We start from the raw sequence: 16606 nt of genomic DNA on the forward strand, positions 1-16606 counted from the left end.
AGATCTATAGGAGCTGATTCTGATCCCAGCTGCTTCACACTCGGCTGCGAACCGCTCCAGCGAAAGCTGAAGAGCACGTTCTGATGCAGCCAACAGGACCACATCATCTGCAAAAAGCAGAGACCTGATCCTCAGGCCACCAAAACGGATGCCCTCCACACCTTGGCTGTGCCTAGAAATCCTGTCCATGAAACGAAACTGAATCGGTGACAATATTTATTCATTCATGTTCTTTTCTTAACATTAGTAGTTTTTTTGGTAAATCTTTGACATATTAAATTGTTCTTAAAGTGACCAAATACGTCAAATACCAACAGCATCTACAACAGGAGTGATAATAACTTGGAGACTGAAATAAATTAGCATAAAACAGAAGTTATGGTCAGAAGTTTAAACTAAACTTGTTAATTTAATTTTTTTTCTTATTTTGTTGATGTTTTCAGTTCTTGTTGGAGTTTTTTGTCATAGGACCCTTATTACAGCTCAGGTCGGGTGAAAACAACGAATTGGACGTACTTTCACTCCACCATTTTTCTGAGTCTCCTCTAGTTGTTGGGTTTCTGATTTAGAGTTTTTACGGTGGTTAAAGTAGTTTAAACGTCTGTTGTTGCCACTGGTTTGTTTTATAATCTTTATGACCCGCACTTGTATAGCGCTTCTCAGAGTAAGGACTCCAAAGCGCTTTATACTACAGTGTATCATTCATCCATTCACACACACACATTCACACACTGGTGGGGATGAGCTACGATGTAGCCACAGCTGCCCTGGGGCGCACTGACAGAGGCAAGGCTGCCGAGCACTGGCGCCACCGGTCCCTCCGATCACCACCAGCAGGCAATGTGGGTTAAGTGTCTTGCCCAAGGACACAATAGCAGAATTCTCTGTCCGGAGGCGGGATTGAACCGGCAACCTTCCGATTACTGGACAACCTGTTGAGCTACTGCTGCCCTAAGCCTTTATCATAATGTTTTGGGTTTGTTTTATTTTATGTCTTTCCTTGTTGTTTCACATGTTCATCAGCGAGTACATTTATAATCAGAGTGTGTGTGTGTGTGTGTGTGTCTCATTAACGCATCCATTTCCACTGATAAAGCTCTGTTCCTGCTGACTTTTAGAAAGGATTCTTAGCTTTTCCTGAACCAGGTGGCAGCAGCGGCGCTCCATCTCCATGAAACACTTCCTGTTTGTCAACGCCGACACGTACAATGAACCAACAACACTGAGGCCCTGTCCACACGTAGCCGGGGATCTGCCAAAAACTAGATATTTTTCTACGTTTTGGCCTGTCATCCACACGAAAACGGAGTTTTTTCACAGGAAAAAACACCGGCCAAAGTGAAGATCTGGTTTTCTCAGTTTTGGGTGTCTGCGTGTGGACTGACAAAACCGGAGTTTTAAGGTCCGCAACGTCACGTTCCACGACAAAAAATGCTGACATCAAGTGTGCGACCTGTGTTTACACTAGCCGACAGCATGGATGTCCTAAGAGCTGCGCTTGCTTTATCAATGGTCCAAGCGCTTTTTGCTTGTTTGTTTTTGCAAGCGGAATTACTGCTCCTTGCAGAAGACCACAGACGAAGGACGAGGTTAAGAACGGGGGAAGTACTGCCGCCTACAGGTCTGGCATGTCCTTAACAACGTATTTATCCGGGTACGTGTGGGCAGAGTTTTTTTTAAAACGAGGTGGTGTGGATGCAAAAATAACTATACAGAGAACTAAAGATAAGAGAATTAATAAACCTGAAAAATAGACACCATAAAAAACACTAAATCTTCTGCTTGGGGAACTAAAGAGACGGGGACCAAAGAGAGGGGATCTATGGGGAGACTAGACTAACTTTGGTGGGATAACTAAGAATAAAGTGACCCGGGGGAAACATGAGGGAAACCTGGAAGGGGCTTGGGACCACAAGGAGCACAGGACCTGAGGGGACACCTGGAGGGAGAACCTGGAGAGGGATGCAGACAAGAGACAAATGGGGGAAACCTAGAGAGGGATGGACAACACAAGGAGACACGAGGGAGACGCAGGACACAGACCATGACACTGTTCTGATATTAGTTTCCTTCCTTTTGGCTGGTCGTTGGCGTTAAAGAGGATCAGGGAAGAAATAATGAGACATCTCTATGCGTTTGGGTTTTTCTCTGAGATCCGGCGGCCTCCTGCTCAGCGGAAGGCACAGATTTCTGTTCTGAACCCTCTGAAGTGGCTTCGTTTTGTTTTCTCGGAGCGTTTCCTCCTAATAAAGCACATTTGTTTGACATTAACCTTCATTATTCTCATTCTGCATTCAGCCTTTCAGAAATCAGTTCTTTTCCTGATATTTGACCCCTGCTGTGAATAAAACACTGCTCATTGTTGAGTGATTAAAATGATTAAAGCTTTTGTTTACTGGAGCGGTTTCTGTAAAAAGCTGCTTGAATGATTCCTCCTGTCTGGAAACAGAACAATTTAAAATCCTTCAAATCTAGATTTGTTTTACCGTGTTTTCTGTTTGAGGGCCTGAGTTCATTTGTGAATTACGTTTATATGAATTAATTATTAGACCTATTTTGTAAGCAAATGTATAAAGTAAAAACTTAATTACAATTTAAATATTTATTTTCTCACCTCGGCAGAATATTAAATAACCTGTAATTTCATTTTAACGTTCCAGAGAAGTTAAACTCCAGTTTTAATTTTTTAAAGGGACATTATGGAAGTGTGACGGCCAAAACATGTATAGAAATAATAAATGTCTTCTTCATACATTCTCCTGCAATGCCCTGGTCCTGTAGAATGAGCCCTGACATTTTCACTGTGATTGCCTGTTTTTCTGTAAAATCACAGAAAAAGAGAGATGCTCGGGTCGAGCAGGCTGCTTCATGCGCGTTCACGCTCAGGCATCACCCGTAGCATTTGCTATCAGTAGCTTTAGCAGTAGAGAGAGGCAGTGCCACTTTGTCGCTGTTCCTAACGCCTAGTGACAAAGCTAGCTACATTTCTGAGGACCCTTAGCTACTTTCTGTAGAACTTTCTTCTAGATATTTCCTGCTAATTAGCAACAAAATAGCCATTTTCACTCTGAACCGTTCTTTGAACGTTGTTTCAGCTGTCATCAAGGATATAAATGTTACAGATACAAACTATGTCACTAGTGCTTAAGCTCACCCAGTAAGATGTTGGACTCCCATGCTGAAGACCTGGGTTTGATTCTGGGTGAGAACACAGTTGTTTTAGAGTGAATTTTTGACATTAATGGTATATTTTTTACAGTAAGATGTCCAAATTTTTATTTGAGACTTGCCGAACGGCATTGAATTCACAGATAAAAAAGATGTGGGTTCAACTTTCATTTTGGAACAATTTTTCAAGCAAGGGAAGGGAATGATCTGAGCATGCAGGAGGACTGACCCATCATAAACCTTTGTCGGCTGTGCTGAAGAGAAAGGTACAGAACCAAATTATTTAATTAATTAGCTGCATGTTCTCCTGTCCTCTGTCCTTCGGGCCACACACACACACACACACACACACGGGACTTTCTCAACTGTTATTTTCGTTAAGGAGTGTGCACGTACAGCATGCGCGCCTCGTGCACGAGCCTACTGTTGAAGCTGCCGTTACGCTTTTGGCCTGAGGGGGCAATCGCCAGCATAAAAATTCAAAACTCCGTAAAGTCCCTTTAAATAATGGCAATAAAAAAAGTTTCATCCTCACTGCTGATGGGGTTTTTCTGTTCGGCTGTTGCTATGGTGACCATTTCTGTTAGTTGTGTTTTATAAAAAAAATGTTTGTCACGTTTATCCGTTTTACCTTCTGTTGTTTATTTTTTTGGTCAGTTCATTTGCTCCTACGTCCTCTCGTTTCCAGTGAAATAAAAGTTTGTTTGTGTCTTTAGTTTGCTGATTAAAGGAAACAACTACACAAAAAAACATTGTCAGTTGTGTTTAATCATAAATAAACTCACATAAATCAGATTTTTATATAAATCAAGATTTAAACTTTCTGAGTGAAGTAAAAATCAGTCAAACATCTGAGCAGAGTGCACATGATAGAGTGCACCAAACAAATGTCCTCTCTTGAAAACAGTGCTTGGGATGGGATTAGAAATATTCTACTGCAAATATGTGATTTCAGAGGAGGTTTTTACCAAATAATTTAAATAAACTCTACTAAAACATTTCTACAAAAACATATTTTTTTAAATTCTGAAACATTTTTATTTGATAGGGCCTATGGTTCAAATCTGATGTTAGCCTAGATCTGGACAAGTGGGGGAGTAGAGGGAGGTGGAGTGTACAGTCGGTAAAGACGACTCTCCCTTGCCCTGCCTCCAACATGCCTCCATCTAAAAGGCTAGGTTATCCAGAGTTATCTCTGTAGTTATGCTGCTATAGGCTTAGACTGTTGGAGGATACACTGACTTCTTTCCACACTCGACTACTTTCTTCTACAATCTGCTCTTTAACTGTATTATTTCCTGTTATTTCAGCTGTTAACTTTATTTTCTCTCTAAGTGTTTTTCTCCCCAGAAGAAGCTACAACGATGTTCTGCTGAGCTGTGGTGGCCTCATGGAGGGGGCCATCGGCTGGCACACTGCTGCTAACCACTTAAATATTCTCTCTCTCCTGATAACAACTTTTTACTTTCCTTGACGTTGGATGTGCTACTACTAGTTTACCCGTTTAATTATAGATTCACTAGGATAAATACAATAAAGTTAATCTCTCACCAAATAGAATATTTACTAAGAAATCACAATGTAACCATAGAAACACTGCTTGGTGTGTGTGTGTGTGTGTGTGTGTGTGTGTGTGTGTGTGTGTGTGTGTGTGTGTGTGTGTGTGTGTGTGTGTGTGTGTGTGTGTGTGTGTGTGTGTGTGTGTGTGTGTGTGTGTGTGTGTGTGTGTGTGTGTGTGTGTGTGTGTGTGTGTGTGTGTGTTTCGTTCTTCATCCCCAGTGGGTCATGGTGGATGGCTGCTTATACTGAGCCAGGATCCTCAGGAGGTTTCTTCCTGTTTAAAGGGAGTTTTCCTCTCCACTATCGCTAAATGCTTTCTTAGTATGAGGAATGCTGTAAAGTCACTGACACTAGTCAGTGAACCTGCTGGGTTCCTTTAATAGGAAACTTTTTACTGATTGGCTAAATGAACTGACCTGTATTGGAATGTTTACTGAGTGAAGTTCCTTGAGACGACTCGACTTGTTGTGATTTGGCGCTTTATAAATATGTTTATTTATTTAGCAGACACTTTTATCCAAAGCGTCTTACAATTTATAACCTATAGGGCATGTTGTGATCTGTGGGGGAAACCGGAGTACCTGGAGGAAACCCACGCATGCATGGGGAGAACAAAAGGCCACAGCAGAGTTTCGAACCTGCAACCTTTGTGCTGCGAGGCAACAGTACTAACCACTGTGCCACCATGCTGCCTAATAATAATAAACTTGAATTGAATTATCAGTTTGATTTCAAACGTTTTTCTTAAGACTACATTTTCTAACACTTGTAGCTATTGCTTTAAAGATGTTTTCAGTGGCTCTTCAGCCATAAACCTTTGCAGCTTCACATTGGACGGCACTTTGCTGCCTTCTGCTGCCCTTAACTTTTGTGGTTTGGGTAGGAACAAGTGAAGTTTCTACCGACGTCACGGCTTTTGTGTGCCGGTAGTATATACACGGAAGCAATTCCCTTTTTCTGTCCGCCAACCAGTTCGCCAAAAGGTACAGCGAGAAGCGTCATGGCGGAGCCTGGAAGTAAAAGTAGGACTTAGTAAAACTGTTGGACTTAAAGTAGAGCTGACATGCCTTGCACTGCAGTCTGCTTCCAGCACGTTGCTGAATGGTTCAGATTGGGAACACAGCTGATTTGTTTGATTTGGTGATGAACTGTTCCTGCAGAAACTAATGAAGACTGCGTTAACATTTCAGCCATTAGATGAAGGTGTTAAGATAAGTTTTACTTTAGTTTTTACTAATGGACACTAGGGGGTGCTAATAGCAAGTCAAAACTGCCTAGTATCCCTTTAAAGTGGCAGTGTGTGTGTTTTCCTAGCGATAGGAGACAGTAGATACCTAAATCGTTGGAGTAAGACCAACGGATGCCCGTTAAGGCCAAAAAGCCCTAGGGAGTGGAAACTTCAGCAAAATAAGAAGCACATCAGACTCCCTTTCATCACTGGCAGCAAGTGAAGAGGTAAACGTGTAAAACAACAAAATTTAAGAATGTTGAAAGTTTTGTAACGGTTTGTTACAAATAAGTAAATGCGTTTGCATCAAATGCATTTTGTCCTCACGGGCTCCCGTAGAAAGAAGCTTACCCAGAGAATTGAACCCGCTCCCATGTATTCTAGACCTGGTTTTTATTGTTATGTAATGAAGGTGCCAATATTTTTTGACAACTGGGGATCATTTCATTCATTTTCAACAACATTTTCATGGATATTTCCAGAGATTAATGGTAAAAACCACACATTGTCTCTTCAAGTGTCACTTTAAAGTTAGAAAATGTAAAGATTTAAATGATGATGCTGCTGTTTTTAATACTGCTTTAATCCATTTCTATGTTCTTTATTCTACTGATGGCATCATTTTAAGATCTGTCTTTGTTTTTCTTCTCTATGTACCACCAAAGTCGTTTTCTTTATGATTACATTAATTATGTTTTGTTCTTTTTTCTAACCGATTTTGTTTTATTTACATCGACTAATTCTGCAGCAGCAGGGAATAATTAACCAGCCCACATCATAAATGGTAAAAAATAAACTCGTAACATTCAGAAATCAGTTTTGTTTTTAGGACAGAAAAAGACCATTCTTCATGTGAATAAGCTAAGACTAATGAGGATGACATTTGGCCTCGTAGAAAAGCCACAAATTGATTTTTACACAAAAGCTGTTATAAATGGGGAAACAGCCGTTCATCTGGGCTTTTTCTTAAATAATAAGCAGGTGTTGAAGGTCTTCTCTGCAAACCTGGGCTCTAATTAATAATCTAAAAGCCTGGCAGACAAACAGAAGCTGGCTTGAATAATTAATCACAGGAAGTTTAGAAGTTAGCGTGTCCGTGAGCGTTGGTGGAGGTTGAAGATGTCAGCAGATGATTAAAATAACTGAGAATTCAAGTCAAATGTAAATGAGTGAACTGGCTTCTGTACGTTTTATAGATCATGAAAAAATTACACTTTTAAGCAGAAATCATAATGTAGGCATTACAACTGAACGCCACTTTGAGAGGAGCCAGTTGAGGTGGCTCGGGCATCTGGCCAGGATGCCTCCTGGATCCTCCCTGGTGAGGTTTTCCAGGCATGTCCGACTAGGAGGAGACCCAAGGGAAGACCCAGGACACACTGGAGGGGATTTCGCTGGAGAAGCTGCTGCCCCCACGACCCGACTCCGGATAAACGGTTGAAAATGGACAGATGGATGGATAAAATTGGAGTATAGGGGCAGCAGACATGGCAGGTTTTTGGTGAAGGCAGAGCCGTGTCCAGGACTTTTAAAATGGGGTGGCCCATGTGGGGCACTTGTTTATGCATGGGTGGCACCAATGGTTATGCTTATTTATTTATTTACACAAATCGTTTATTTACTTTCTAGTGAATTTTGGAGTTTCACATTGCACAGTCACCATTTTGTTCTATTCATCTTCTAGTTTTGTGGTGATTAGCAAGTCACTTCTTGTTGCATTACTGCCACCAACTGGAGTTCATTGGGACTCTAAATACTATTTATGCAACACATTCTCACTCCCAGCACATCAAAAACAAACGCTTGGTCAGCCACCCTCCGCCTCAAGCCCCTGACGCCAAAAGTGCCCTTTTTCATCACTTATGTGCGAAAAGGGTTTTTTCCCTTTTTCTGACTGCAGATCCCAACGCAGTGTAAAACTGACGTGATGGGATATCCGCTGATCCAGCACCAAACCAGCTCATTTAACCGCACCTAAACCTTAACGTTTCACTATTTATAACCTTCCCCTCACCCTCATCCTAACCTTAACCTTCTTGCTACCTAAAACGTTACTCTCACTGTGATCAAGCGTCTGTTTCCAATGCATTCTGACTGTGAATTTTTGTATTTGCCGCCCACGGGGAACGTTAGAACATACCATCTGGTGAGGGGGAGGTTACACATACCTTGGTAGTTGAAACCTCCCCCTCGCGTTGGCTCGGTCTAAACCCGACCAATGACAAGGCGGCTCCCGCCGTTCACTTCATAGTGCCGGCTTTTAGAGCGACTGACACACCACTAACGTGTTCGCTAGCAAGGTGGTTAAGATTAGGATAGGTGTGAGGGGAAGGTTAAATAAGAGGATAAGGTTAGGGTGAGGTATAATGAGCATGTTTGGTTCCCTGGCTGTGGACATCCCATCACGTCAGTTTTACGCTGCATTGGGATCTGCAGTCAGAAAAAGGGAAAAACCCTTTTCGCACATAAGTGACGAAAAAGGGCACTTTTGGCGTCAGGGGCCTGAGGCGGTGGGTGGCTCACCAAGCGTTTGTTTTTGACGCGCTGGGAGTGAGATTGTGTTGATTTATGTGAATATGGAAAAATAATAAAGAATATTAATTCTACTGCCCTCGGGTGAATGTATGGCTATTCACCCTATGCAGCGAGCTTAACATAAGAGGACATGGTTCCAGGAACGACAGGACACATCGCTTTGTCTTTTTGTCTTTTTCTGAAGACCGTTTTTTCCTCTTTTAATTTGTAAAACTGTGAACATACAGTAAAATAACATGTAAGCATCAGTATTTATATATTTTGTAACCAAAAACAGGTTAGCAACATAGCTTTCCTTATGCTTTCATTCACCATCCTGATACATTCAAATAAGCTTTTAAGTAACATGAACATAACAAATCTTACAGAAAACAAAGCTACACGTTGATTACTTACAGATTATGGTTCAACAAACTCCCCAACGACGTAAACTGGGCTTAAAGTTGTGCAGGTTTTCTGCTCCACGCATTCTCTCACACTGCCTGAGTGAACTTTTCCTGCTGCTTACAACACGTCCCCAAAGGGGGCAGTGTAGCGCACACCAAACAACCAAAGAAGAAGCAACAAACCTCAAGGGGTAATACTGCCCACTGGTGGGAAAACTGAGAAATGCCCCAGCCAAAGAAACTCAATAAAGCGACAACAGAGGGGGCAGAATATTAATACTACAGAAATGTACTGTAGGCCTGGGCTAGAAGACAATGTTAAAGGTGCATGCAACCACACACCATTTTTGGAGTTTACAACCCAAGCCTTTTGTCGACAATGTAAAGTCAATTTAAACTGGAACTTAGTGGGGTGGCACCTGGGGTGGCCAATCAGATTCTAAGGATGGCATGTGCTACCCCAGGCCACTCCCTGGACACGCCCCTGGGTGAAGGTACTAAACTTGATACTCCACCTGAATGCTTTAAGGTCACAAGGAGTTAACAAAGCCAAAAGTATTCTTAATTCATTCACTCATTTTTTACTGCGTGGGCGTCGGAACGAGCCCCCGCACCGTGAGAACAAACATTCCTGCTCTAAAGCCGATCTTCATCCACGTACATCACACGTCACGTGATCAGGAAGCAGAACATCCATGTGTTAGGAGATCATTTTAGGCCGTTCCTGTAAAAAAAAAAGTGAGGCGCAAACCGGAAAAGCTTCTGCCGATCACAATTCAACAACGGATTATGAAAGAACGGATAATGCTCAAAACGCGCAGATTCTTCCTGATTTTAGAGGAGAGTCTCCGCTTTGTTGTGGTTGTTTTGGCGTCGACATCATCCTAGCGCGCAACGTTCTGTCACTCTTAAAAAAACAGTAAAAACAGCGAGAAACGCTGGCAGCGAAGGACTTAACTGATCAGGAAACGGCAGCGAATTAGTTAAAGGTGTGATTCGCTCTTGTAATCAATACATCTGCAGTGGTCTCTAGTAGGAATGAATGCCTTGTAAATCGTACTCTGGGCACAAAAAGCACCGGTGTTCCTGTTTCAGGATCTAGAAGATTGCTAGAACAGAGGAGAGGTTCAGACTGCAGGATTTGGAGTCTCACCTCCTGATTTTTGGATATCTCACCTCTGATTGGCTAACAGAAATGCAACTTTACCACTGACTAAGACTTTGCAACATTGATGTTTTGTCTCCATGAATAAAGCTTGGTTTATGCTTGACGCATTTACTTTCCGCTTGGTGATGCGGCTCGCGGATGGAACGCGCTTCACAACTCGCAGCGTTTATGGTTCATGCGGCTCGTCTCTGCGGTGAGCCAATATTCTCCCAAACTGTAGGGGGCAGCATGGAGCTCTACGGCATGCATCCAACACTACACCATAGTAGAAGTAAAAATTACTGTTGTTTACAACCTGGCATTCCAGCATTTTTTTAACAGCGTCCTCGTCTTTTCCGACAGTGCGTGCTATTTCTCTCCAAGAATTATTAACAACATCTTGATCACGGTGATCTCTGAGAGCTGAATCATACAAATGTCTGTATTTACAAACCTCTGCCATACTAGTTCTTGCCAGTCCGCCATGTTTTTCCGCGTCCGACTCCGACCATCTGAGTGGTTAGAAAATTTCCTAGGTGCGCGGTGCGGAAAGTTTGGGCCGTGCGGATGCGCGTTGGAGGGGCGTGGTTGTTAAAATGACGCAATTTTCCACGCAGAGCTGTGTGTACCTCGCGGACGCGTCAAGCATAAACCAAGCTTAACAAGCCTGGAGGAGATCTGCCATGTGGTGGAGCTGCTAATGCTAACAATTAGCTTCTACAAGTCGAATCTTTCTGTTGTTTTCTGGACGCTAAACCAACAATAATCTTTTCCGCTAAGAGTCAAGATGGGGCTTTTCCAATCCTAGGGTTTCACCATCTATTTTCTATCAGAATATAATGCAGGAGATGGGTGTAGGAGACTATTTTTATGTTCACCCTGCATGGAAAAACTCGGAGTGACCCGTTATGATCAGAAACAATAATTAACAAAGGGTTTTTCAGTGAGCTACAGCTTTAATATTCAGCGTTTAGTTTTTGTTTCATGTCAGACCAACTTTCCCAGGCAACAGCAAACCCTCCTCAGGTGATGACAACTGGGTGTTTAATTAAAGACTGAGCCAACAGCTGGTTCACGGGTAAATTATAGGATGTCTCGTCTCAGGATGGTTTGTTTTACTGCAGGTTTCTGATCCTACTGAACATGCGGGTGGAGGGAGACGAGAGAGAACGAGGAGGAGGACAAAGGCGAGCGAGAGTGAGGAGAGTGCGACGAAGACGGTGAGAAAATGAGCGCCAGCAGTCAGAAAGTGGAGATTTCTTAAAGTGTTCAGTTATTAAATCCATAGAAATGATAAATATTTGATATATAGCATTTTTTACATTAGTAAATCATTTTACACATAGTTTACCATTATTTTGGTTATAAATGTACTCTACGCAACAGAAAATCTGAGGAACCACTTGGGAGCCGAAAGAGCCGAGTCTTTTTGGTGAGCTGAGCCAAATGAACCGGCTCTCTAAAAAGAGCCGGAATTCCCATCACTACTGAACAGTTTCCACCTTTTTTACTCACTTTACACAAATTATAACAAAAGACATTTGTGTTTGAAATTCATATAAATCACTTGTCTAATGTGTCTTTCATTGGTTTGAAATGCGTTAAAACTTCAGTGTGAGAGCGTCTGGGTCACAGAGCTGTATTCTACTGCTGAGGTGTGTTTTTCTGCTGCTCCAGCCATCTCACGGTCCTTCGTCCTTCCGCTTTCTATCCAGCAGTGTTTCTCTGACTGGCGTGAGCCGAGGAGTAAGGAGACAACTTTGATGTTCAGTGAAGCGCTCCACTTCAAAGTTCTGCGGAGCGGGATTAGCCGAGGAAGGAGATTACTGTAATTGGGGACTGTAGAGGTGGAACAAAAGGTTCTCCTCTCCGTCAGAGAGGTGGATGTTTTACAGTGAAAACACACATTCATGCAGCGTCACGGAGCAGGAAGAAATTTCACCCCCGAGCAGGTTAATCCTGCAATTCTGTAAAAAGCATTTTTGGACGACTTTCCCACATTAGTTTTAGAGATATTAATGAGGCAGAGGACGCTCTGCAGCAGCTGTTTATTTACTGGAGATGAATGGCTTAATGGTGCATTAGTGTCAGGCTCAAACCGGTCACAGCCAGAATCTCGGGTTCCAGATACTAAAAAAATCACTTCCACTTGTCTGCAGTCAGCCCAACATTCCTGTGGTGATTCATCAGCAGGACGTTAGTAAAAGATCAGTCCTGTGTAGTGGATCCATAGTTACATCTTACGTAGGAAACCATTTTCTTCAAGGCACTCGAGGAGTACAGACGCTTCTCTCTTTTGCTCCCTTATCTTTTTTTTTCCCCCAAAGCTCTTTATCCTGTCTGCCCACAGAGCGCTTCTCTGCATTTCTTCTGAAAAACCCTATTTTTAATCATGGATTTGATGAATTGGTCATTCAATGCAATCGATAAGATTTTTTTCAACAATGAGAACGGAGCAGGGAGCTCCCGCACGTCCACAGGGGACACACCCGGTGGGATATATGCTGGTTTCCTGGAATCTCTAATTTCCCTCTGGGATTAATAAAGGATTGATTGATTGATCAAAGCAACAGCCTTTGGATCTACGAGGGCTTTTGAAATAGAACTCACTGAGTGTCTTGGTTTTGGTCTGTATATGTTTGTGTGTTGAAATGGTGATAAGACTTTTATTTATGCATTTAAACATGATGATTTTTGTATGGCCAGCCAAAAATATTCCAAGTAGTTTAAAGAATTCAATTCTCAGTTGACTCAATAGGCAAACAAAATCTAATTAATTATTGGAGCTAAGGTGTCAGCTAGCTAAAGAACCATAACAGAAACTCCATCAGATAAATAAAAATATTAATATTATAATAAACAAACAAGGCAATTTATTGTTTATTAGAATTTTGATATTTCAAATTAAACTGTGTTTTCTAAACTAGTGCTATGCTAACAGCAATGGCGCCCCAAGGGATGGCCAGAAAATAATCATAATAAATAAAAAATACATGTTTCTGCTGTGCACCATTTTAAAAAAGTTTTTATCTCCATAGCTTTTGTGAACACAGCAACAGGTGAATTAAACTAAAAAATATATATTTTAAAATAAAAAATGAAATAACATTTTAAATAGCTGAAATGTATTTTTCTGAAATTCTTGTGTTGTAAATCATTTTTTTTACCCTCCCACTGTCCTAACGGGTCTGACCCCGCGAGGAAAGTTGACCATTGAGCAGGGTTGATGGTTTATCCCTTGGGTCCATGTGGCAGGGGTGAGGAGTGAGCACCACCTCAGAGCGGCTACAGGACCACCGCACCTTTGGCCCCAGAAGCAAAATGGACCTAGATGGGCCAGGAAAGGTGGAGCAGAAATGGAGAGATTGAAAAACAAGAAAGCTCTGGCCACAGATGCGTGTCCAGGCTGGCCTGTATGTGATCATGTTGGGAGAACCGGGTTAAGGTGGAGTTTTTGGGCGGGGTTAATTATCGCGCAGCTCGTGGGGTGGGTTGGGGAGGAAGACACAGTGGCTGTCAGGAACGTATCAGGATGATCAAATTCTGATGATCAGATTATGTAAAAAAAAAAAAAGGTTACACAACTGATCGTGGATCAGTCAAAACCGCTAAAACCGCAGCTTTGACGGTCACGTGATCATGCTGTTTGAAATCGCAATTTCAGTCCTAAAACGACAGATCGTTCAGCCCTATGGCTGATTTCATCTAATGTAATGCCATGCAAGAGGCACGTTTAACAGAATCAAATAAAATTTCAACATAAATGCAGATTATAGCAGCAGAACACACATATTTATATTTTAGAGGAAAGAATCAGGGCACGTGAAGCTTTAATTTAGTTGTTTTACACTTTTACATCAGTAGGCACCCAACCTGACTCACTTGTAGTGTTTAGCGTAAATTGGGCGGTGGCCTGGGATGGTTTCAAAATTTCCAGCCTGAATTGTCCCAGTCTGCCCCTAAATACAGGGCCATGATTGGCCCACAAAGCAGATAGAGTGCTGTGATTGGCCCACCATTGTGGACCAAACACAGAACTCTATAGGATTGAAACCCCTATAGAGGGCTGTGATTGGCCAGCCAGACAGCTGGTAGGGGCTGCAGAGGTTCCAATGGAGCGTTCCTAGACCAAACTTTGCAAAGCAAGAGTTTGTTCTAGTTCACTAGGCTAAAAGAGTACGGTTCTGTTCTAAATGCTGTCCTCGTCCTCCCGTAGAACGGACTTTCTGCTTTACTTGCCAAGAACATACTTTCACAAGAGTGCACTAGTGGGCTTGGGTGTTAAAAAATGGCTAATGTTTCTGCTTAGACCATTTTAGATGTGGCACACTCTGAACCTGATCGCTTTAGTGTGTTTATATAACTAAAGCAAGAAATGAATGCTGATATGTTTAAATTCTGGTGTTTTTAACATCGACATTTATACTGGACAAATCATGTCCATAGGCTGGAGTTATAAGTTTTTGTTTCCAAATGGACAGTTCCCACCACCGCCATTATGACTATCATCTCGTCACGACAGGACAATCCCAAAATAGGAAAAGAGGTGAAGCTGAGGGTGGGGCTCTTACAGTTGGAACAAACCCACTGTGCAGACCTAGTTTGGACGTCCTACGGATGTTGTCTGGACCGACAGACTCAATATAGACATGATCTGCACATCCATGCGACATTGGTTGTTTGCAGGGAATGAACCAATGCAGCTGCTAGCTAACTTAGCTAACCAAAAAAAGCTAAGAAGGGGCTCTGGGACTGGGGTAGTCCACCCGCTCGGCCACCTGGTTTCCGTGTGCGAGGCTGTAGTCATGCTGGTTGCCTGTGGACATCTAACATGGACCAGGACTTTTAAATTACAAGCAGAGCCTCAGACCGCTGCCATCGTAAACTCCCAACCCGGTCCAGGCGGAGCGGAGCTGATGCTAGTGTGTAAGGGCCCTAACCCTAACCAATGAGTTGGTGATTTACAGTACACAATAATTATCTTTAGCATTGCGTTAGCAATACTAATTAGCATAACGCAGAAGAGGATTATGGCCTCTTGACGTTTTTTCACAGAAGTCAAAAATATGAATTCTGAGGAGAAAAAGTCAGAATTATTTTTTTCTTCTCCTTCTGTAGCACAAGGCAGCGAGTTATTACTAATTACTTTAGAAGGTGCTGTAGAGAATTACTGTGGTTGCATTGTTTAGTAAGATATAATTTAAAAAATTACTTCAAACAACTAATCACAAAAATTGTGATTGCAAAGTACAAATGGGTGACTAGTCAAGCGTCTGCTGCATCTATGACACCATTTTTTTTAGCTAACTAAAGAAATCTTAACAAAGATTTCATCAGCTATTTAGAATATATCATCAGAACAAATTATTGTGGCAGCCCTGCCACTGATTGGCCAGCGAGGCCGCTTTGCACTCTGGGGGGACGGTAAATTGGGGTTGTTTATTCAGTTTGTGGTGTTCTGAGGGTTATTTTGTTCGGGGTTAAGTTAGTGTTGTTTTTTTCAGCTTGCTGTTCTCTCTGTCAAGTCGCTCTATCTCCTCGACGAGTTGCTGCATCTTTTCTGTCTTTCTTGACGGCACTAATCCCACTTCTGACACCAGCGTAGCGGCCTGCGCCGCCCTCTAGCGGGGTGTGTGTGATGGTGATGTGTCGGTCGTGAACGAACCGGCTGAAGTGAACGACGGGAGCCGGCTCGTCATTGGGAGCCGTCCCCTCCTCTCCCCCCTCCCCTCTTGCTTTGGTGAAAGCTACAGGCGATTGGTCAACATGTGTAACTGCGTGTCCAGACTGTCCACACACAGAGCAGTAGGGGCGGGGAAGAGGGAGGATCAGACTCACACACACAGCAGAGCACATGCGGGTGGAGGGAGACGAGAGGGAATGAGGAGGAGGAAAAAGGCGAGCGAGAGAGAGGAGAGTGCGACGAAGACGGAGAGAAAATGAGCGCCAGCAGTCAGAAAGTGGAGATTTCTTAAAGTGTTCAGTTATGAAATCCATAGAAATGATAAATATTTGACGTATTGCATATTTTTACATTAGTAAATGATTTAACATATAGTTTAGCATTGTTTTGGTTATAAATGGACTCCACGCAACAGAAAATCTGAGGAGCCACTTGGGAGCCGAAAGAGCCGGCTCTCTAAAAAGAGCCGGAAATCCCATCACGAGTCTGCACCGCCATCTAGCGGGGTGTGTGTGAAGCAGCAAAGAAGTGTCGACCGGTAGCAAACGTAGAACACTTTTAATAGTCGGATGGCTCCCCTTTTCATCCCCACACGTACATTTAACTCACGGTGCCAACAGACACCGGATAAGAACAACACAGCGTGAACTCCATACTGAAACAAACAACACTAGCATAACCCCGAACAACATAACCCTCAGAACGCCACAAACTGAATAAACAACCCTAATTTAACACCCCCCCACCCCCACCCCACCCCCCGAGTGCACTGCAGCTTTGCCAGCCTATCAGTGGCAGGGCCGCCACATTATTTACCTCCACATTTGTCATATTTGGAGTTTAATATTCCCAAATGTATTCCAAGCTATCAGCTAAAAAGATTTTAGCTACTAGCTTGT

General features: G+C 42.6%; 1 long non-coding RNA gene across 1 annotated transcript in view; it reads left to right on the forward strand.

Moving 5' to 3' along the window:
• Positions 1–16386, forward strand: part of LOC139071846 (uncharacterized) — a 62087-nt gene extending 45701 nt beyond the window's left edge. Inside the window, exon 3 of the long non-coding RNA XR_011521657.1 lies at positions 11149–16386. This is a non-coding gene — a long non-coding RNA (uncharacterized lncRNA). The remainder of the gene's footprint in view (positions 1–11148) is intronic.
• The last annotated feature ends 220 nt before the right edge of the window (positions 16387–16606 follow it).

Source organism: Nothobranchius furzeri, chromosome 9, assembly GCF_043380555.1.
Source record: "Nothobranchius furzeri strain GRZ-AD chromosome 9, NfurGRZ-RIMD1, whole genome shotgun sequence".
NCBI lineage: Eukaryota > Metazoa > Chordata > Actinopteri > Cyprinodontiformes > Nothobranchiidae > Nothobranchius > Nothobranchius furzeri.